This window comes from Cupressus sempervirens, chromosome 10, assembly GCF_028749045.1.
Source record: "Cupressus sempervirens isolate cs-2001-9-10 chromosome 10, ASM2874904v1, whole genome shotgun sequence".
Classification (NCBI taxonomy): Eukaryota; Viridiplantae; Streptophyta; class Pinopsida; order Cupressales; family Cupressaceae; genus Cupressus; species Cupressus sempervirens.
In genome coordinates this window covers 846,540,113-846,564,466 of record NC_143127.1, presented here as the reverse complement: position 1 = coordinate 846,564,466, position 24,354 = coordinate 846,540,113, and the positions used below count along the sequence as shown (strand labels likewise).

General features: G+C 32.3%; 1 pseudogene; it reads left to right on the top strand.

The window, feature by feature from the left end:
• Positions 1 to 2,076: 2,076 nt before the first annotated feature.
• The window catches only part of LOC149536650 (putative UPF0481 protein At3g02645), a 34,454-nt pseudogene continuing 12,176 nt past the window's right edge, over positions 2,077 to 24,354 (top strand).

Genomic DNA, 24,354 nt, shown 5'->3' with positions numbered 1-24,354 from the left:
CCCATTTCTAATTTGTTATTTTTAGTTCCGCTTCACTTATTTTTAAGAACTTTGTTCAATAGGAGTAGTTGTAGTTCAGCACTTAACCCATGTCTTTGCTTTTTAGAATGCTAGTCACAATGTAGATGAAACTTATTTAGAATATTAAAAAATCACCATATTCCTAAATTTTCTTTTTAATATTGCTGGTAATTGTTTAACATGTTCACTTCATGTATACAATTTAACAAAATAGTTTAGATTCAATTTGATTAATTAGTTGTTCTGTTAGGAGTGCCAATTAGTCTTTGCCAACATCGCACACATTTTAATTTTGATATTAGTATATTTGCAAAGAATTGCTAATGCATTCTCTATTATACATACCTTATAATGATTCCTTTTGAAAGTCTAGTTTTAGAGAGAGTTGTAAGATTTTTTTAATTTTTTCTTGTTGATCTCTTTTATTATTTGAATTGAGTACCTTTTATTTTTTATTCCATTTATTTGTGTAAATTGAATATGTATAGTGAGTAGTTCATAATCATTAGAGTTAAGATCTTATGGAAGAAGATTATCTTATTTTTCTTGAATATGTGATTAATTAATATGCAATTTCTATTATCTTACATTATTTTAGATTCTTACAATTTTTTCTATATAATTTGATATGAATTTTTCTATAAGTTTTTAGTATAAGATGTTGAGTTTACTTGGTTAAAATGAAGAGTTGCTAATGGTGACACCCAAGTTCAATTCTGAATGAGACATCCAATGAAACTTTTAGCTGTGATGTTTATGTTTATGTTCATATGAAAAAAATATTCATAAATTGTTAAAATGTTTGTTTTCCAATAATAAAATTCATCTAATAAAATGTGAAGAGGATATTATAGAACTAGAATTTGTAATATGAAAGGAAAATGCAATATTGAAATGACACTATTGAAATTTTACAATATGCTATAGCAATTCTCCTTTTATTAGGGTAATTAGTGAATGATTTACATGTTTGGAACTAAATTTTTTTAGGTAAAGTAATAAAACAATAATTTTTCATATCCTATCCAAGAGGAGTTCTAGATCTTCAACAAAACATAAACAATTAGATAACTTTGTTTTAAAATTTCTATAAATTCTTCTTTTTTAGATTGTGTTTTTTGAAGAAGGCAAATTTAGTCTAACGCCTTAAGAATGTGTCCTAGTTCAGTTTTTAAGAAGAAGATGAAATGAAGGCAAAAGTAAAATTGATATAAGATTAGTTGAAATCCTATCATGGAAAACAATAGTTATTACATTCTAGGCCTACAAATTTCAGCAATTGGGAGATTTGAAACTGTCCCACCACATCATAATTTTAGAGATATTAATTTTGTCACTAAGCCTTTTTTACTTTTTAATATTTATTACTTGTTAAATTTAATATAATAAATAATAAATATCAAGAAAATCTACTGTTTCAAAGGTTTTGTTTTCGTTATTGCGGCCGTATCCCCACATTCTACCTTATTGCCTAACCCACATAACCTTGAGGTTGCTTATTATCAAATTAGAATTTTGAAAGAGTGAATTAGAGAAGACTGATACCTTGAAGTGAACTCTAAACATACAATCAACATGCACTAGATTAATCCATCAATAAGATTAATATCTTAAAACTTTTACTTCGCTTTAATTACAAATTTCTTCAAAAGATAAAAGAACATCTAAAATACTTCATAAAATTTATGAGCTATGTATTTTTCAATAATAACTATAAATCTTCAAAACATATATTGAAGTTCTGTTTATATTTCTGAATAAAATTACAGTGTGTGAGTTTGTTAGCATCAACATTTTTGATCATACTCAATGATTATTATTTTAAATGTTGATGATAACAAAATCATACACAATCTTACCCAGAACTGGTGATGGATCATTGAATATGATCAAAATTATTGATGCTAATAAAATCAAGCACAATATTCTCCAAAAGCATAAAGTGAAGTATTTTATAAATCCACCATAATGAAATCCCAGCTTATATTGTGCTCTTGAAGATCTAGAATAACTGTTAACTATTTCTTTTTCATTATTAGGTTTGGGTAATTAAAAATGGTAGAAAAGAGCAAGAAACAAGGTGGGAATGAAAGGGAAATAGAAATTGTAGATACAGGACAACATTACTCATGGTTTGATGATGTGAAGAGAATGTTTTAATTTTACAAGGTGGAAGACGAAAACATAGATCATAAGTACAGAAAGCTTTCTTCTGTGTCAATAAATATAGTACCCAAGTATCTCAAGGACTTAAAAAAGGAACCATACAAGCCTTGAGTGGTCTCTCTAGGGTTTTTCTATCACAAAATGTCAGCTCCAACACACACTGAGATAAAGCTCTACAAAGTAGAGGTTGTAATTCAATCTGTGAAAAGGCTTCCACCAAACCAGCAACACACCCACTTTCCAGTGGAAAATGTGGAGAGCTTGATTTTAGATATTAAAGAGAGCTACAAAGGGAAAAGTGAGTGCAAGGAAGACATCCTTGCAAGGCTCTTCATTTTGGAGATGCTAGGGCTTCTTAGTGATGAATCGCAATGGAACATCAATGGTGATTCACAATGGAATCTTGGTCCTTTTTTTAATAGGAACATGGTCTACTCTTGTCAATTTGATATCTTGAGTGATCTTCTATTGCTTGAAAATCAGGTACCCATAGTCCTCCTTCTTGGGTTGTTGGAGATAGAGGACAAATTAGTAGAAGAAATGGTGAGGACAGAGCTACTTAGAATTATATGTGATGCTATAGTGTTAGTTTTTGTTAGCTTTGGATAGCTGTTCAATCATATGTGATTAATTAGTAAATAATTGTTTTACTAACAAATTGGTTAGAATAGGGACACATATTTCTTAATTAATTGGCCACTTTTAGAAGCAACTAGAAACCAACTTGGTTAGGGTTGCTAAGTTGTTTTAATCTCAATTGTTGATTCAAAATCAATCTTGGCTGTTGGTTTTCCAACAAGAGTAGTATAAGAGGGGTTCTAGGGGGGCATTTGGAAATAAACAAGTTGGAGAAGCATTTACAGTGTTAGTAAATAAATTTGCCATGATCTCAAATAGTCTTGCAGTGTTAGCAAGGGCGTAGTGATAGCATTGGGGATAGTAGTGGGGAATATCAGCTGAGGAATTTAGGAGTTTTCAGAGGTCTTTTAGTAAGAGGTAAGGAATTTTGTATCTCTTGATTTGTTGAAGTTAATATAAATGCTCATGTATAGAACTAGTTTTCCCTTACGGCTTTTTCTATGTATGATTTGTTCAAAAATATTGTATTGGTTGTGTTTCATATTTCTTTCTATATTTTAATAGGGAAGTTACAGTTGTGTTATTTTTTGATATTAGTTATGAATTTATTTTCAATAGTTAAATAATCATTTAAGATAGGAGATTAATAATCAGTGACTATAAGAGGAATTTTCACATGGTATCAAAGCTTTGTTGAGGGTAGAGAAGTTTTTCCCAAGAAAAGAAATTAAGGGTTTATAAAACCTAGGTTGATCTCTTTAGATTTATTATTGCTTTAATCCCTTGAGATGACTTTAACTAGTTTGAGAGATCTGGACAAATTGAATGGTGCATTGAATTTTTGAGTCTAGAAGACCAGAGTTTCTTTATTGTTGGAAGATAATGGTATCAAGGATTATGTTACCACTATTGCGGTTGCTCCTATAGATTTAACACAACTTGCAGTATGCAAGAAGGATGATGCAAAGGTGAGGGTGATAATACTTGATAGTGTCAAGGATCATATTATTCCACATATCTCGGAGCTAGATACAAAGAAGATGTGAGATGTTGTTGTAAATTTATACTAGAATGCTACCACCAATAGGAAGATGATTCTCAAAGAGAAGATGAAGAATACCTAGATGAACCAGGGAGAAGATGTCACAAGTTACCTCACTAGGCTTAGACTTGTCAAGGATGATTTAGCATCAATTAGAGATAGCCCTAGAGATGATGAGCTAGTGAGAATATCCCCAAATGGGTCTACTAAGAAATGGGGTTTCTTTGTTCAAGTTGTTAGTGGACAGGACACCTTACTAAGTTGGGATTGACTGTGGACTGATTTCACTTGGGAGGAATTTAGACAAAGTCTTGTCAATCGGGCCAACAAGAGTTGAAAAAGTGAGGAGTGGTAGCATTTATAGATTCGAGTTTGATACTTCTAAGACATTCATGTGAAGTAGTAAGCATAGAGATCTTGGAGAGCTATGACATAGGAGGATGGGCCATATTTATCATGAAGAACTCAAATTTCTTTGTGAGAGCTTAGACTTGTCAAGTACATTTAGATGTATGTAGACCAATGTCAACAAAGTCTCTCAGAGGATATGAGTACGATGTTACTTTTATTGATGATTTCTCCAAGAATATTTGGATATACTTCTTGAAGACCAAGGATGAGGTTTTCAATCGGTTCCAAGAGTTCAAGGCTCTTATGGAGAACTTGACAAGAAGGAATATAACTTGGTTCTTCGGTCAGACAATGGAGGTAAGTACAAGGGAAATAACTTCCAAGAGTTCTGTACTAGGGAAGGAATCAAGAGAGAGTGGATTGATCCATATAATTCATAGAAGAATGGAGTTATTGAGAGGAAGAACCATTCTATATTGGAGGCAGAAAGGGCTATGCTACATGACTAGGACATGCCCCACAATTTATGGGAAGAGGCATGTAGTACAACAGTCTATATTTAGAATAAGGTTCCACCCAAGGTGGTAAGGGAGATGACACCAAAGAAAGCTTTTACAAAGAAAAAGGAAAATGATGGTCCCTCCAAAATATTTGGGAGTTTGACATATTGTCATATTCTAGGTTATACACATAACAAGTTAGATACGACTATAGAGAGGGGGTACTTTTTTAGGTACAGTGAAACTTAAAAGGCATATTGGATTTTTATTCTAGGGAGCAGAAGAATTATAGTTAGATGTGATGTTAAGTTCATGGAGGACAAGGAATTTAGAATGTCTAGAGATTTTTCAAAAAATGATTAGAGTGAGCAACTAGTAGAAGCCCCAAGGCTTGGTCAACGGTAGTAAAGCACAAGTACAGTTATGAGTACAAGTGTAGGCTCACATGGTGAAGATTCACAGAGTATGAAGCAACAAGTGCAATAGGAAATGTATCTAGAAGACTTAGAGGTTGATATTCCATCCTCTATAGTTGGCAACCGAAACCACAAGGTTCAAGATACACAAAGGAATACTCAAGAGTTTGTGGGAGCTCCTAGGAAGAGTACTAGACATTAGAGATAACTGACTAAGTTCAATGACTATGTGGCATTGTTAGTCGTTAGATAATGAACCTTCCGTCTATTAGGAGGTTTCATAAGATCGGTTATGGCAGGATGCTATGGTTGAGGAATATTCTTCAATAATGCATAATGATGTGTGAGAGATAGTGCCTAGACCAACAGATAGGGTAATAGTTGGATTGTATTGGATCTTTAAGATAAAGCATGGTGTAGATGGTAGCATCGAGAAATACAAGGCAAGGTTTGTTGCAAAAGGGTTCTCTCATAAGGAGGGAATAGACTATGAGGAGACATTTTCTCTAGTGGCCAGGTATACTTCTATACACGTTGTGATCTCATTTGCAACATAAATGGGATGGGAAATCCATCAAATAGATGTGGAAACAACATTACTTGATGGTGAGTTGAAGGAGGAGTTATACATAGAGAAACCAAATGGATTTCTAGCACAAAGCAAGAAGACCCATGTGTGCATATTAAAGAAGCCTTGTATAGACTCAAGGAGGCTCCTAGAGTATGGTATGAGTGTGTTGATACATACTTGCAAGAAATGGGCTTTGTGAAGAGTGAAGTGGATTCTAACCTCTACTACTTGGTGGTTGGGGGTGAGGTTATTATTCTTTGTCTTTATGTGGATAACTTATTTCTTATAGGTGTACTATGAGTAATAGATTACTGCAAGAGGGATCTTATAGAAAAGTTTGAGATGAAGGATTTGAGACTTGTCCACTACTTTCGAGGCATGGAAGTATGTCAGACTTATGGAGAGATTTTCCTTGGTGAAGGGGAATATTGCATTGAAATCTTGAAGAGATTCGAGATGAAGGATTGCAAGGTAATTTCTACACCCATGATCACGAATTGAAGGTAGATGCATTTAGGGAAATTCATGTAGATCTCACTTTATATAGGTATTTGATTAGTTTGCTTATGTATTTGGTCATTACCAGGCAAAATATAGCATTTGTAGTTAACTATCTTAGTCAATTCATGGTTGAACCAAAGACAATGCATTAAACAATGGCCAAGCATGGGCTACATTACTTGAATGGTACAATTGTGTATGGGATCATATAGATTTGAGGTGAAGGTACTAGGTTGATAGGCTATACTAATACAAATTGGGTAGGAAGTACAATAGACAAAAGGAGTGCTTTAGGGCGATGCTTTAGTTTGCGATTAGAAGTTTTCTATTTGCTCAGTAGGAAGCAGAAGTTTGTGACTCTGAGTTTAGCAAAAGCATAATACATAGTAGCTAGCAGGGTGACATGTGAAGCTATATGGATTTGAAATTTCTTAGAAGCCTTGTTTGGTCAGAAGGTTGAGACTAACTCAATATACTATGACAATCAGAGTAGTATCAAGTTGTTTGAGAATCTAGTATTTCATGATAGGTCTTTAAAATATATAGATATCTGATACCACTTCATTAGAGATTGTGTAAAATTAGGGATTGTTTAACTACTATACATACCTACAAATTCTTCAGAGATAAGTTTGGTGTTATGGAAGAACAACCTCCTCACTAAGAGGGAGTGCTAGTTTTAGTTAGCTTTGGACAGTTGTTTGTCCATATTTGATTAATTAGAAAATAATTTTTTTACTAACAAATTGGTTAGAATAGGGAAAAATATTTTTTAATTAATTGGCCACTTTTAGAAGCAACTAGAAACCAACTTGGTTAGGGTTGTTAAGTTGTTTAAATCTCGACCAATGTTTGAGAATCAATCTTGGCCGTTGGTTTTCCAATAGGAGTAGTATAAAAGGGGGTGAGTGGGGCATTTTAAAATGAACAAGTTGGAGAAGCATTTGTAGTGTTAGCAAATGAGTTTATAGTGATAGAAAATAGTCTTATAGTGTTAGAAAATAGTCTTATAGTCTTATAGAAAATAGTCTTATCATAATAGAAAATATTTTTTCCCTAAAAATTAAAATATTTCAAATTATATACATACATACATATATACACCAAAAAATTAAACCTCATGTAACTTATCTTTTATTTTTTATATGATTATTAATAGAAATATTTTCAAGAATTTAAAAATAAATTTTTAATTTTAAATATCCAGTTTATTGAAATTTAAATTAATAACAATTTCTAATAAAGTTTTAAATACAAATTTAAATTAATTAAATAAATTAAAGATTTAAGGTGATTTATTTAGAAAAGTATTTGAAATATTTCATTGCTTATGTCTGTGCTTGGACAAATACAAAATAAATTTATTATAAAAGTTCATAATAAATACTATTAACCAACATAAAAGTTCACTCTTGATAGTTTATAGGAAATAATAAATATTATATAATAAAAATATTTTTGAGAATTGGAAAATTAGTTTTAACTTAAAAATTTATAAAGTTAAAAAAGATAAAAGGAATTGAAACAATATAGTTTTAATCATAATGATCGAATAAATAAATACGCGTCCTTCAAAACATGTTCTTTTAGAAAAATATTCAATTATATAGTTACAAAATTTACCAAACTCAATGGTGGTTCTAACTTTCTACTCAATGGAGGGTAAGGTAGCATCCCTTGTAGGGTTTTTGGTGTTACCCCATCATGAGGCTATCTGAACATGCCAATAAAGCTTAATTGAAGGCCTTTGAAGCCATAGAGACAAACATTATGCAAGTCATTAGCACACCATTACTTATTTATCTTATGTTATTTTATTATAATCAATGATTTGGAATCACATTTGGTAATTCGTCATAGGATGAAAAAATAAAAAAATAACCCTAAACTTTGAAAGTTTTCACATTGATGATGAATCATGAAATATATTTCCAAATATTGCATGAAAACTATTTTACACAATCATATCCATAAGTTAATGAATAATATTAAAATGGAAAATATCGCTCATTAGTTCATTTACACATGCACATCCATAACTTAATCAAGAAAATTATAATGGGCTTTACACTACAAAAACATGTCAAAAAATCATCTAAAATGCAAAAGTTAATCAAATCAACAATACACAGTTTGTGAAAATGATAACTTGTGAAGTTGAAAATATAATTGTTGTGAAAATCTCAGAGATAGAGATAACTTGAGGAGTTGAAAAATACCTTTGTTGTGAAGCAATTTTAGACCACACTGGCAATTATTGTTTCATGACCAAAATTCCCAAAAGTCACAAGAAAAATATGTCGAACCCTTTAGTGATCTATGAAGACAATGATAATATTCATAAAATACTCTATCGACTTATCCCTTAAACGTCTTACAGATGTAACGATCTTGAACATCAACAAAAGTATCACTGTCATCGTCTTCTACTTGGTAACAAGTGCCAGTAGTCTCCTTGGAGTTTGTGCCGCAGGAGTCTCCATTCTCCCTTCCAATATCTTCACCACTTCTCCCATGCTCGGCCTCACATTCTCATCATCTTGAATACATAGTTCCCCAACCACAACAGCTCTTCTTACCTCCTCCATATCTGCATCACTAGCTATTCTTACATCCACAAGACCCATTATGTTTCCTCTCTGAATTTGCAATGAAGCCGAAGGAGGAAAGTACAACCTGCTCTCCTCCACCCTTAAATCCAGATTTCTACGACCGGATATAATTTCCAACAATGCCACACCAAAACTATATACATCTACTTTTGGAGTGATTGGGAGCCCCGTGATCCACTCAGGTGCCAAGTACCCTCGGGTCCCTCTCGTGGTTGTCAATACACAGCTAAAATCTCTCCCCAACACCTTTGCCAGCCCAAAATCGGCTATCTTGAGGCTGAAATCATCATCCAGAAGAATGTTTTCAGGCTTGACATCGCAGTGGATGATCTGATCCCTGCATTTCTCATGCAGATAAACTAATCCTCGTGCAGTACCCAGTGCAATCTTAAACCGGGTCGTCCAATCCAGCACCTTCTCTGCTTCTTCCTCTTTACGGAAGAGGAATGAATTGAGAGAGCTGTTGGGCATGTAGGCATATAAGAACAGCCTGTGAGTGCCTTCTACGCAGAACCCATACAGCGTTACCAAATTAACATGTTGTAGAATACCCACGGTACTTATTTCTTGACGGAATTGCTTCTCTGCTCCTGCACAACCCTCTAATCTCTTAACTGCCACATGCTTGCTATCTGGCAATGTTCCTTCTAACACCGAACAGAATGCTTCACTTCCCAGCTTATGCTTGAAATTCCCGATTGCAATCTGCAGCTCTTTATAACTGAATACTTTGAGCATGATTGGCACCTCCTCTTCTATGCTTCTCTTCTTTTGTAGTCTTCGACGTTTCCACAGAAAAAGTGCAGTCACTAGGAGTGCAAAAACAATAGAGAAAGTTCTGGCAGAAGGAAGTAAAATAAGAAGCACAGGTACTTTCCTGCTTCTCACTGACGTCGACTGCAGCAGCTCAGAAGCTGTGAACCTGATGAAGATGGACTCATTGTTAGACAAAACACGCATTTTGAATAATTCTCCGAACCACAATCTACAGACTGGTACTAGATCAGAAACTACGAAAGCAAAGGCTGTGCAGGAGCAATTGTTGAGACTAGCTATCCTACAGCCTTGCTCTGTTGGCTTGTTGTTGATGAGGATAGCTCCTTCATCGGGCAAGGATCTGTTCCTTGTTTCGAGGAAGCTGGTGGTGGTGTAGTTGAGGGGTTTTGGCCGAGCACAACCATTTGACAAAACACCCCGAGTCTTATTCTTGGGTTTGAAACATTCAATGCAACTACACTCAACAATCAAATTACACAGCCCATACGCCCCACAGATATCGTACTGACTGCACTGACCTTGGTATGAAGACCATCCCTGAATCCAACTACCATCATCCCTCAAGTAATAGAGGTGTATTTCGCCATTCTCGTCTAACTGGAACCATCCTGTGATGGTATCGAATAAAGGAAATATGGTGAAACTGACATATATTTTTGAAGGAGAAACCTCCACACAAGACTCTTCGAATCTCTTTGGAGCGTAATTCTCCAGAACCTTGAAGAAATAATTTCCAGTCCACTCTCCGGTGGACCAGTATGGAACAGTGTTGTTATAGAACAGTAGCACCCGCGTCTTTCCCGGGTTGATGTCCTTTCCACAAGAGAAGAGCCCAGTTGCAGGATCCGTAGAACTCTTCCACAAAGTGACCATCGTTCCTTTCCACAACTTCATGCCAGGCAAAAATGTATTTGCTGGATGAGCGAAACTCTCCCAAACAATCTCAGACTTGTTGTGGCCGTGACCGAAAATATTGAAATTGCGAGGGTCCATTATCACTGCCCGCGATCCTTTTAGACAATTATTACTGGACCACACTGACCGGCCCTTGCCATCAAACAATCTGAGATGATCGTGGCTTGAAAATTTCAGAGCACCGGCTACGCCTTTGACGAGATTGTCTCTGTTGGCCACCCAAACTATGACCTTGGGAGACACTCCTGAGTACCAGATGCCAACATACCAATTATTCGTTCCATTTGGACTGAAAAAGCCCAATTCAAATGTGCTATTCTTTGATATTAAGGTCTCATTTCCAGCGAGAGAATCCTCCCGGTGAAGCGTATCCCCACCATCTAATGCAAATGAAATGCAATTATTTAGTGCAACAAAGATAGCAATTGCTAAGACCAAATGCTTTATCACCATTTCGATGGAAGTGCGAATTGTATCTTTTCAATATAAATAGAAAACAAATAGGCTAACCTTGTGCAATTCCCTTTACAATTTTCTCCAACCATCCAAGATTTTCAAATTTTCTACGCTCGAGGACTTCCAAACTGTCAATCGAACGATACGCGTCAATGGTGAATAAGACGACTTATGATTTGACAGCGTACAATGCCACTCCCTAGAGCGATCAAGTTGGGTTTCCAAAAGGACTATCTACGTGAGGAATGCGTTTGTGCATAGAAAGACGGGGGATAATCATCTTTTTTGAAAGCTTCCACGCTTGACAACAGGATGTAAGTCAAGTCTTTGTCTATCAAGAAGATAGACTAATTTTCATGATATTTTGTGTAGAAAATAACTAAAAATATTACTGTGTTTAAGCAATCATCTTATTTTGTCTTTAATGCAATTTGTCTGAGTATAACACAAACAACAAATTTTTTTTTTCTTTCTAAATTTGAGAACACAATGTAAGTTAAGTCTTTGTCTAAGACGAATCTTGGTTCTATTTCTAGAGGGAAAAGTCATTTTTTCCCTTATTGGTATGACAAAAATGAAATTCTATAAATAATAATTTGTTATTATAATATGTAATAAATAAGTTGAAAATTTCTGGACTTGATATTTTTCCTTATCATTTGATCAATTGACTCTATTAAGAGGAAAAACTACTAATTGCACTTTAGTGTGGAATGATTAAGTATTTTGTCCCCCTCTCTCTCCCCATTTCCCTCTCTCTATCCATTTATATATCTCCATCACCCCTTGATAAACCTTTAAATTTCCACATGTTTATATTTAATCCCCCATCTTTCCTTATATCCCTCTCTCGCTATGATCTCTCCATTCCTCTCTATTACTATATCTCCCCCTGGCTACACATTTCCCTATTTATTCCTTTCTACATCTAGTTTATCTCTCCTTCTCATTCCCTAACACAAATGTGGAGGTATTTAACCAAGTAAATATTAAAAAGGAAAATAAAATGATTATTTCTTTAAAATGTTAATGCATTCATCCTAGAAAAGTATTAATTAAGGAGGAGAATATTATTATTTCTAAGATAAATAGCTTGATTTGAGATAGTGATAGAAATAAGGAAATCGATGTATTTGACAAATCTTGTGAGTTCTATGAGGTATTTCCACAAATCATATCTCTTTGGGCTCTATGTGGTTCATGGAAGAGTCGAGAATGTAAACTAATCACTTGTAATATATTATAAAAAATACAATAAAAAATTTAAATCTATTACAATACTAATTTATATTAATCAAAAAATATTACATTTTTTAAAACAATTAATTAAATCTTTTATAATCTATTTATAATATTATTACATAATAATAATTATGATCTTAAACATTAAAAAAAATTAAACTTTTATAAATGCATAATTGACTTTTTATAAGTGATATTTATAAACAAAAGACATAAAATATAAATTTAAACCTTAAAATTAATAACTTAGATTTCAATTAAAAGTGGACTATGGACCATGTCAAATATTGAAAGAGCTATTGGAGTACAAATTTGATAAGGGAATGCAAGTCATAAAGTATGACAAATAACTTTATGTTTTCTATGCAGGGACAACTACTTCAAAACTTGCAGATATAGTAAATTTGATGAATGGGCAAGGCTGAAAATCAACCATAGAAATGGAAAAAATGCAGCAAAATGATGAATGGTTAAATTTTAATGGTACTGATATAATAGATGTTGGAATCTATTGACATAAAATTGTTGAATATATAATGAAAATATTACTAATGAGCCTATTTCAAGTATGTTATTAAACCTATAATTTGGTTGGTTATGATTGCAAGCATTATGTGATACTTGGTTGTTATTATTGCTAGAAGAAAACCAAAAAAAAAAATATGGGGTTGACACTATAATATGAGATGCTGAAGCATATATGTTTTGGTAAAATGTACTTAAGTATGATGTTATAGTGAACTATATAGTGTGGCGATTTGCATTATATATATATATATATATATATATATATATATATATATATATATATATATATATATATATATATATATATATGTATGTGTGTGTACATATATGTATATCTACATATACATATATCTATATGTATATATACATATATCTACATACATGTATATATGTATACATATGTATGTATGTATGTATATATGTGTATATTTATGTATGTATATATGTATGTATGTATGTATATGTATGTGTGTGTGTGTATCTATATCTATATCTATATAATGCCTTTTGTGTTTTTACACTTGTTTCTTTTCCAATGATGTAAATAAATAATATGAAATTACCCGTCATTTATTGTGGAATGCCTTGCTATTCCTCTTTTTAGTAGATATAGATATAGATATAGATATAGATACATATATATACACATATATACATATATACATACATATATATATTACACACACACACACACACACACACACACACACACACATATTTATCTATATCTATATCTATATTATGCCTTTTATATTTTTACACTTGTTTCTTTTCCAATGATGTAAATAAGTAGTATGAAATTACCCATCATTTAGTATAGGATGCTTTGATATTCCTCTTTTTAGTAGATTGAAGACCTATGCATTAGTGAATGTGGTAAATGAGAAGGATTTTTTTGTGATAATTTTGCAATCACTTCCTCTTTTTTTCTGACTTGTCTCAATGTATGCATGTGATACTATTCAAGTATTTCACTTTTCAATTTTCTAACTTTTATCCATGTATGAATGTGATACTATACAAGTTATTCACTTTTTGATTTTATGTTGTATACATCATGTGATATACATGCTCACACAAACTAGTCAATTTATCTATACGTTACAAAAAAATTCGATGGAAAAGTTGAATAAATATGATGTATGCATGCCGTAGTAACATTTTACATATGTGATGTATTCATTAATTATATTATGTTTATTCTATGTATTTGTAAGAAAGTCACATTATATACATACAACACATTAATGAGTTATTCACATTATACAAATTTGATGTATGGATGAGTTAGAAATGTTGTACACATGTGGTGTATATGTGATTTATTCACAATATTTTTATATTTATTCATACATTGATGTCGGCATTGAAATCATTTTATTATCCATGAAGTGAAGTTGAAGTATAATACCTATTAATGAATTTGATATAAATGTAAAATGTCAAAGACCTTGTAAGAGACAAGAGAATGAAGTCTCTCAATTTTAGGTGTATGAGCTATGAAGCCCATAATTACAAAATGATGAATCAACCCAAGGGTTATCTATTGAGAGTAGAGTTGACTTTCATTTTGGGATCTTAGCAAAGTCTAGAATGAGAATGAAAGTTTATAACAAATGTTCTTGTCTTTACATAAATGTAATGTTTGTCAAATTATGAGTTCAGTAAGTAATTATTATTCATTTTCTAATAGAGTTATACATAAAGTGTTGATTGACACATATTGAAAAATAAATATAACTTTCAAATGGTATAATATTTTTAAAATCCAAAATATGTGTCACATTATATACTTCTTCTACTATAAAGAATATAAAAGAAAAATTAAAATTTGTAAAGTTTTGAATTAGTAAAGGTGGTCAAACATGCAAGTTTTTTGTTCCAAAAATACTATAGTAGAAAATTCATAATTAATTATTTATTTGGAATAAAAATACCCAAAAATATGTGTCACATCCAGACATGGGTATACTCCTTACATCTAGAATCTTATTAGGAAACTATTATCATTTTATTTTGATTAAGGTGGTCAGACATATGCCTACTTATGTTTTTTCTTATAAATTTTATACTATTGCATTAAAATTGAAAATTTTGACCAATCAAATTTTTATTTATTAAGATAAGGCCTAGTCTTTCAAAAACTAAATTCAATATCCTATAGATTCTTTTCTCACAATTTTTGATTAAAAGTTCATAACAATTTTAAAATTGTATGTCAAGTTGACATAACCCTGATGTGTTGATTTTTCATTGCCTCTAGGACATAGTTTGGTTGACCATGATCATGCACATACATATATATATATATATATATATATATATATATATATATATATATATATATATATATATATATATATATATATATATATATATATATATATATATATATATATATATATATATATATATATATATATATATATATATATATATATATATATATATATACTAACACAATTCTATAAAATAAATAATCTGAAAAAATAGTTCACTTGGTCATGACTCCTATAAAGAAAATATATCTACCTAAGAACTATATCATCATATCAACATCCCAATATATTATTGCAAGACATGGTGAAAAGATTGATACCCCTTTTTTTCTATATTCTTCCCTTGTTAATAGTATAAAAAATGGGGATAATTCACCATATAGTAGGGCTTGATTTTTGCCTTGTACCACCATGTGTTCTTTCATCACTCGAGTTATGGTAGGTTTCTTATTATAAAGAGAGTCCTCCATAGCCTCCAAAGAACTATGTTGCTGTTGAATAAATCGAGCAAGAAAATGACCAAGACATCCCTCCTGCTATTAATAGAAAAACCAAGAACCTGAAGAAAAAACCCAAAAACCCTAAGGGGAAAACCTAAACCTTGGAAGATTCCTTGTTGTGTCAAACCTTGGCTAAACACAAAAACACGTCTTCTAAAACTAGCCCAGTTGGCACACCACAGAAAATAAAAATATGTAATGAAATTATTGAAGTGGATGAACATGACTAGGAAGGGTCTAATGGGGAAGAAGGGAAAAAAAGGTGAGGGCTCAAGGCTACTATATTGACTATATCTCTAGGGAAAGGAGATCTAAAAGATTGAGGTTTAATAAAGGTACAAATTAAAAGGATGTTAATAGGGATGATACCCAAGATAAACATGATGAGGATACCTATGAAACTTAGGCTGAAGAAACTCTAGAGAAAGTTGAGAGAACAATGAGTAGGCAAAATAGGAATTTGAAGTGGAAGCAGATGACAAAGATTCAAAGGAGGTAGAGCATGAGACCTAGGAAGCTCATATTGAAGTTTTGATTGGACCTAATGTTGATACCCCCAATGCTAACAACCAAGTTGAGGAAAAAATTAAAGCTCCAGCCAATATAGTTACTATTGAGGTTAGTATTGTTGATAAAATGAAAAAGTACCTAGAAGAACAAATCAAGGTCCTCAATGAAAATGTGTATCTCTAAACAACAAGTTTGACAATGTCATCACTGACATTAAGCTTGGAGTGGTCATTTTGACTATATGTAGGGCAAAAAGAAATTATGAGGAAGGTCATCTTTCGAACTATCATAGGGCATATAAAACTTAAGAAAGCTTGTATGAAGAAGGACAATGTTTGGGTTGAGATGAAGAGTGTAGGGGATGTTCACAATTAGGCAAAGGATCTCAAGTACCTAGTCAAGGATTGGGAGAAAATTAATTAGGCCTAGCTTCTCTAGGCCTTGGCTTCCTTTTTAATCAATTTTGACTAGATATGTACTTGTTTTACTTTCTTTTATGAGTGAATGTGGTCCTTCTTGTAATTTTGGGACACAATTTAAATATTTTTATGTTTGATCTAGATCATATTAATCATCAGTACTATTAGACTTATTTTTAATTTATAAATAACAAAATTTTGGCTAATAAGTTTGACTTTCTTACTAGTAGTTCTTTATTGGTTTTTCATTAATTTTTGTTTTTGAGGTGGGTCTCTAGTAGTTTGTGTCAAAGATGGTCTTCTATGTTGCTTGGTTGTAATGACCCAGAGTAAATAAGACCTTTTGTTTTCTTGTTGTTCTCAGGTTCAAGACCCTTTTTCCTACCTCTTTTAATAAAAAATATCCCAATATATTAGAAAGGCTGAAACTCCCGACCTATTAGAACAAACAATAAAATAGAAAAAAGTTTTTCCTCTTCTCATTTTCATTATAATAAAGTTAGTTGAGACAAGGAGTTCAATGTTGAATTACTTCACCCAATATGATTCTATATTCTCATTGTAGTTTTCAATATTGATGGTCATTTACAATCACTCAAAATAGGTCACAGATAAATCAAAAGCAAGAAGTCATACTCATATGTCACAAGATAGATCAACATCTATGAAAATTTTTGCATTTGACTTTTAATATAGCTTATAATCTATTTTGGTTTCAAATGCAATTTTCTATCATAGAAGGTGCGGTTTTAGTTACAAAGAAAATAAATCTCAGGGCAACACCATAATTATTTTTTCAATGATGATTTTAAAAGAAATCATAATCCATGTTAGGATTATTATCTTACATAAATAATAGTTAGATACAAATATAACCAATATCAAAAAATAATAGATCACACAGAAGAGAACACAAGACACCATGTTTTAATGTGGTTCATCTAATCCCTAGGCTACATCCACCAATCTCAAGTCTAATATTATTATTATCTAGTGATTACAATCCACAATCCATTACTACTCAATACCACCACAAGAAGCTACAATATCACCATTATATTATGAAATCCCTAATCCTAAGCCTTTTTCTACAAGCTTTTGCTACTTACAAAATTAGGGCTAGAATAAGTTGTCTAATAGGAAAAATAGCAGCTGATGACTTTTACAATATAAGGTCATTTTTGGCTTTAGGGGTGCTACCCCTCAAACCCACCCTGTATTGTGACAAGGATCACATAGGGGTACTACCCCAGGACCCCATAGGGGCACTGTCCTAAAACCCCCATAGAAATAATATGGGGAGAAAATTGCACAAAATAAACCTCTGAGTTTAATTAGGCTCCACATCACAACAATCCATGCTATTTACTCTTAGCTTAAAAAAAAGCTTAATTCTGGTAATAAGATTAACCTAAATTAGTTTTTTTATGATTATGAAAAGATAAAACTAATTAACACTTTAAATTTATACTAAAGAGGAAAGTGAAAAGCATCATTTTAAAAGCTACTTGGATAAGAAAGGTTATATGTGATTGAGTGAATTTTTTTTGAAAATAGAGATGGTTAAGAGAACATCAAAACATAGAATATCCACTAAAATAAGGAAGAAAAAAAAGTGAGAATTTAACGAGCATCTTAGAACTGGAGGTGATAGATGCTAGTATAGATATCCCTAAAGAAAATAAATGCTCTCTTTTATAGCTTTTCAGTATCAATATAACACTTTCCATAAGTTGGTTTCTTCTCTCAAAGTTGTGACATTTAGTTCATGATACATCATTGTTTTCTCTCTCTCTTCATATTGGCCTTGATCACTTCAGGGTGGCCACCCAATGGAAGATGATATAATCTATAAACCAGAAAATCTTTACATCAATCTTTATGTTAGAGTTATACTACTTATGAAGGGTAATAATTATATTGACTAGCAATCACACCTTAAGGGTGCAATAGGTATGCCAAATAAGTTCGGTATTAATATTGACTCAATTGTAATTAAGTGTTAGTAATAAATAATTTTGGAAATCATGCACATTTGATGGTATGTTAAAAGTATGTCAATATAATTGTGCTTATAGTAGAGAAATGGTATACTTAAATTAATGAAATCTTGTTTTTTGTGCCCCAACAAGATTTAGTATTGCTTAGTTTTTGACAAAGTATAATAAGTAGTTGTTTAAACTTGAGGTGGGCTATATCTAAATCAAAACAAAGTAGTGTAGAATCATAGTATGTAGTTTACATGAAAATCATCAAAGTATATATTCTAATTCTGATTAGGTGTAGATTTATGCTTGTTTCTTAAAAAGGAAATATTATATTTATTAAAATGTGAAGTCATGATATATTAATAAATAACACTGGGTCAAGGTTCATGAGGGAAAGAAGCAGCAAGAAAACCCTCAATCCTTACCGAATGTACATAGGAATGTGAACTTAGAGGAGGTGGGTGGGACATTAGAAATGCCCTTATAACATGGGCTACAAGTAATATTACTCAGCTTGCATGAATTGTTTAGATTGGATAAATTAATTTGGCATAGATGGAATTATCTTTTATCTTGATGTAGGTTCTTTTTGATCTAATAGTTGTTGCAAGAGTCCCTCCTCCTCAATCCTCCAAGCTATAAATGGATTTGTGCTCATATGTGCATATCTGTTAAATGTAAAAATTGGGTGTATGTGCAAGTCGGCAATATCTTTAACTCTTAAAATTATAGTGAATGTAATTATTTGTCGGTCAATGTTTCCAATATCAATTGTGGCACATTGCAAAGTAGGGCCTTGAGCTTTGTGTATGGTCAATGCCCATGTCATTTTTAGTGGTATTTCACATTGAGTTCAACAACTCAATGGAGTTATTGGCACATCTTGTAGCTAATTATTGTCCCATTGTGGGCCAATATAGTTTTTGAAGTGTACAACAACAAATAAGGGAAATTGTGGTGGCATTTCATCTTTTTTGTAAACAATTGTTGTTACTTGGCCAAGTGCACCACTGACTAGTCTTGTGTCAAACCACAAATTGGAGGATAGCATAACTTCTTTCCCAATAGATAGAAGTATCTTTGATTGTAGTTTTTCATCTTCTGGATTTGAAATTTTTGAACCTTTTAGTTGTTCTTCTATGCAAAGGGCTATTGGCTTGGTTCTACCTAATAGTATTTGTTTGGTATATAATAAAACCATTTCATTTGTGGCAAATAATTGTAAATATTGTAAAAAAATATGTCACTCTTCAGTGGTCATTGGGGATTGTGATCTTGACATCAATATTTTCCAATCCTCAGTTGTTGGTTGTGCATTTCATAGGTTTGAGCGAAGGTTACACAACCTTATTTGAGCTCCATCTTGTCCATCTTGATGAAATATTTTCTTCAAATGTATAACTATATTGAAGTTGTGCCATAGTGTTCCCCCATATCATGTTGACACATATATTGGAATATCTTTTACTGGTGGTAATTTCCCTAAATCACTAAATAGTAGCATAGATTTCCCTCCAAATGGGATGTTGTTTTGACATGGAAATGCTTCCCGTAATTGTCTATCAATTTTTTTCAATAGCTTTGGCCTAATGAAGTTCATTTCATCTATTAGAATATACCATATAAATTGTATTGATTGTTTGAATGTTGCAAGTGTTTTCCCTTGTAGTGGTAGCATTTCTTTGATTGGTATTTGAAGTGCAGAATGAATTATGGATTCTTGAATATTGAATGTTGCTAAACATGTTGGTGTAAGGAGAAGAAGTTTTTCTGTCCATTTTGAATTGATTTTGTTACGTTTCCTTGATGCAACTAACCAAGTGTGATTTTCCTATTCCAACTGTTCCTTGAACAATTATTTGCAATGGGGTGTTGGATGTGTTTTCATATGCATGTGAACCAACTATGTCATTTACTTTTTTATGCTCAGGTGCTAGTGTGCTTTCCAAATTTTTGTTTGCTATTGTATTAGCATAAATGAATGATGTTTGGAGTTAATAAAGGAAGTAGCTATAAATTCTTCTAATGGGATGACTTCACATTCTTCTGAATTATGGTTGATGTCTATGCTACGTCAGCCTAACATGTCCATGAATTCTACATGAATATGGTCTCCTGGTTGTAGACTAGAAAGAAGTTTCCATTCTTCACACGTCTTCCTCTATATTGTTTGGCTCTCTAACTAGACTTTTTGGATCATCATCTACTTCTTTTGGTACATATGTTTAGTTTACATACCATGGAGTATATATGGTTTTAAATCTTTCCCAATTGTGTATCACTTATTCATCTAATTTCACCAAATCGTGTTCAATGTTTCTAAATGGATAGTATAACATTAATTATGTCCAATGAAATGTAGAATATGCTTTTTCATGCATAGGTGGGATAGTGTTGAATCTTGGAGAGACTCAAAAAATTGCCTTCTTTAGACATTCTTTCCATTGTTATTTTTGCGTGATGATTTGTAAGACCATTTTTGAGTTGCCTCTAGAAGTGATATTGTGTCAAGATGTGGGAGTTGAGAAATGTATATGTTGATATGGTTTGGAAACATATTTACGGTTTTAGGGGAGATGGAAATATGATCTATAACTATTTTATGGACTAAAAGAGAAACAAATGTTTGGATACTGATGGAAAGGGACAATTTGAGTAAGATGTGGGAGGTCTCTTGTGCACCGATGTCTTGTTCAACAAATAGGCCAATTAACATTTTTTAAAAAGAATTCGTTGCTGGTGTATCATATGGAAAAGTGGTGGAAATATGAGATAACATTGAATGATATGTTTTAGACTTTTGCCCTACTTTGGCAGCATATATTTGCAATGTGATTCAGTACTGCATTGAGTGAAATAATAGGTTGGCAGTCTACTTTGACTCTCCAGATGGACAAAATTGATGGGTTGTGTAGGTTTAGGTGTTTTTCATTTCCAGCTTGGTTATGTTTGGGTTGGCCATTTTCTGCAAAAGTGATGTTTGATTTTTCATGTAAGGCCCATGGTTCTTTATACCAACATACCATAGTTGTTTTCTTCCTTTGAAGACATGTTTGAGGGGTGCATTTAGTATGTTCCTGGACATGATTGAGTAATTTAGTGTAATCATTGAGAGGGTTATTTGTCAATATATTATTTGTTTCCATCAAGCAAGGGTCCTCTGTTGTTACTCGATAAAATTTTTGACTCCTATTGTTAGTGCTCCTTGGGCCTATCAATATACTCAGTTGCACTTTCTACTTATTATTGATTCCTCAAGTCTAGTTTGTTGAAATTAGTGCTCTAGCTAGCCAAACAAAGCCATGAATGTGTTTAGAACCTCTGTGTTGTCATTCATACCTATGTAGAAACAAAAATTAGTATGTAATTTAAGAATAACTAAAATGATATGTAAACATGTCATTTAACTTTTTACCTATACCAGTAACCTGTAAACTATAGTTTCCACCATAGAAAACTACATCAGTTACTTGTAGTAGTTTCTTGAGGACCTCTTCACGAAATGCAATAAATCTATGATGCATCTATAGTGTTGTAAGATACAAGTTCACAATTATATTTTGTAACTTCCATTTAGTAGCTGTAGAATGATCTGATGGAGTTTTTGAAGGCATTACATTGTGTAGTTCTATCCATTTTGTATCTGTTGCATTAAGAGTAAACAATAGCATTGGACAACCTAGTTGAATAACCATGTTAGATAGCTCCATTATTCTTTCATTCTAGAAAGGATTGCGTTGCTTTTATTTTTAATGTGAATTGCATCAATTAATTTGCTAGTTTGTCATCTAGAAAATCCTTTAGTCTTTGTATGAGCATACCAATAATTGTGGGTAAGGAGTCATTTGTTTGACATTGTACAAAAATTAAGGTTGTCACTTGACTTTGATGCCTCATAAGTAAGTTCAATAAGAAGTATCTAAAATGTGGGTGTTGACCAAATCTATTATCATGGTATCTAATGAGATGGATAGCATATTAATTGATTTTTATTTCCTTCACATGATGTTACTTGAAGTTTACAGTCCCCTTCAAAAAGAGAGTTGGAAATACCATTACAAATAGTCCTTCAATGTTATACTCATTTATGGGGATTGGTGAAATAGTTTTCAATTTTATTTTTTGGGGACATTATTTGTTTAAATGGAGTAATGAGAACACCTCTAAAACCTATATAGAAGTGGGTGGAAGATTAGCCACAAAGGAGGATTGTGTTTCAACAATGTTCTGTAGAAGGTCTTCTTTTGTAGCTTGTGTTTCTAAATATTTTGATTCTTGAGGATCATCTCTTGTTGATGTTTGAAATAAAAGGTTTGATATGTCAATACGTATGGTAATGTGTGCAATTTTATCACCTTATAAAATTGTATTTAATCCTTCTAGCTGGGAATAGCTAATTGTTCATTTCATTGTACCTAATCTGATGATAGTTCTACAGGAAATTATAATCAACCGAGCTAATCAATAACTACACCAATTTAATTGGGCTATGGCTTGTTTCTTTCTAAAATTATGTCTTATGATATGTTTTTGTAAATTTCTTGCAAACTCTACCCATCTTTCATGGTCTACATTATTTATGTGTAGGATTTTGAGGTAAGTCACTTAGCACGGATTGAGTGAGCTTTATTATTTTATTATTTAGATTTTGGAATATGTATTCAACTGGATCAATTTTTTTCTTGTGCTAAGATGTAATAAGAAGCTTAAAAAAAATCTCTCTATATACATGCATACATACATACATACATACACACACATTTTGAGGTAAGTCACTCAGCATGGATTGAGTGAGTTTTATTATTTTATTATTTAGATTTTGGAATATGTATGCAACTAGATCGAATTTTTTTTTGTGCTAAGATGTAATAAGAAGCTTAAAAAAGATCTCTCTATATACATACATATATAGACAGACACATATGTGTATGTATGTATGTATAAGCATACATATACACAATTTGAAGCTTCTCTATATATACATATATAGACCCACACATGTATGTGTGTGTATGTATATATGTACACATACATATACATAAAGAGAGGCTTCTCTAATCAACTGTTGGGGGGAATATAAAGAGATACATGTTTAGAAGGAAAATAAAAGAACATTTACATAGGTACCTCTTCTCCCCTGGAAGAAAATCGCAGAGCAAGGGCACCAAGATCACAAGGGCATGACATGGAAATGAAATCATAGAGCAAAGACACGACAAAGAAATGTAGAGATCACAAGGGAAAGACAATGAAATGTAGTAATCATAAGGGCATGAAAAAAAAATCCTAGATGTCCATTGATCTCTAATGAGGGCATGCCAACAAAATGAAGAGATCACAAGGGCACGACAATGAAATACAGTGATCACAAGGGCACAACAATGAAATGCAATGATCAAAAGGGCACAACAACAAAATGTAGTGATCACATGGGCACAACAATGAAATCTCCACCAATGTTCAAAGCTCTCTACCCTCGTTTGAAGATCTCTACCCTCTTTCATGCATAGATCTCCACAATCAATAAAAAAAATGAGGAATGATTAATGTTGTATTTTTTTTATAATCACACTGACGTTACAATTATGATGCCAATGTTGATATTGTGATGGCATCAAGGACAATTACAAAAATAAAATAAAAATCACCCACAAATTACACCATCATCACAAATTGCCATTGCAATTTGACCCCAAATGTTGTAGTGCTAAATTTAAATCACAACCCTCCAAAAGATGAAGCAAAACACTACTCGATGGCTATGCAATGAATGCCTCTTTGACTCTGATACCATGTAAGAATCTACGTCAAGCTTGATACAATATGAGAATTTTCCTAAGGAAAGAATGAAATGCCAAGATCTAGAACTTCAAGAGATAATTTTCTTGTGGTGTTATGAGTTGCTAGTGGTGACACCCAAGTTCAATTTTGAATGAGACATCTAATCAGAAACTTTTAGCTATGATGTTTATGTTTATATA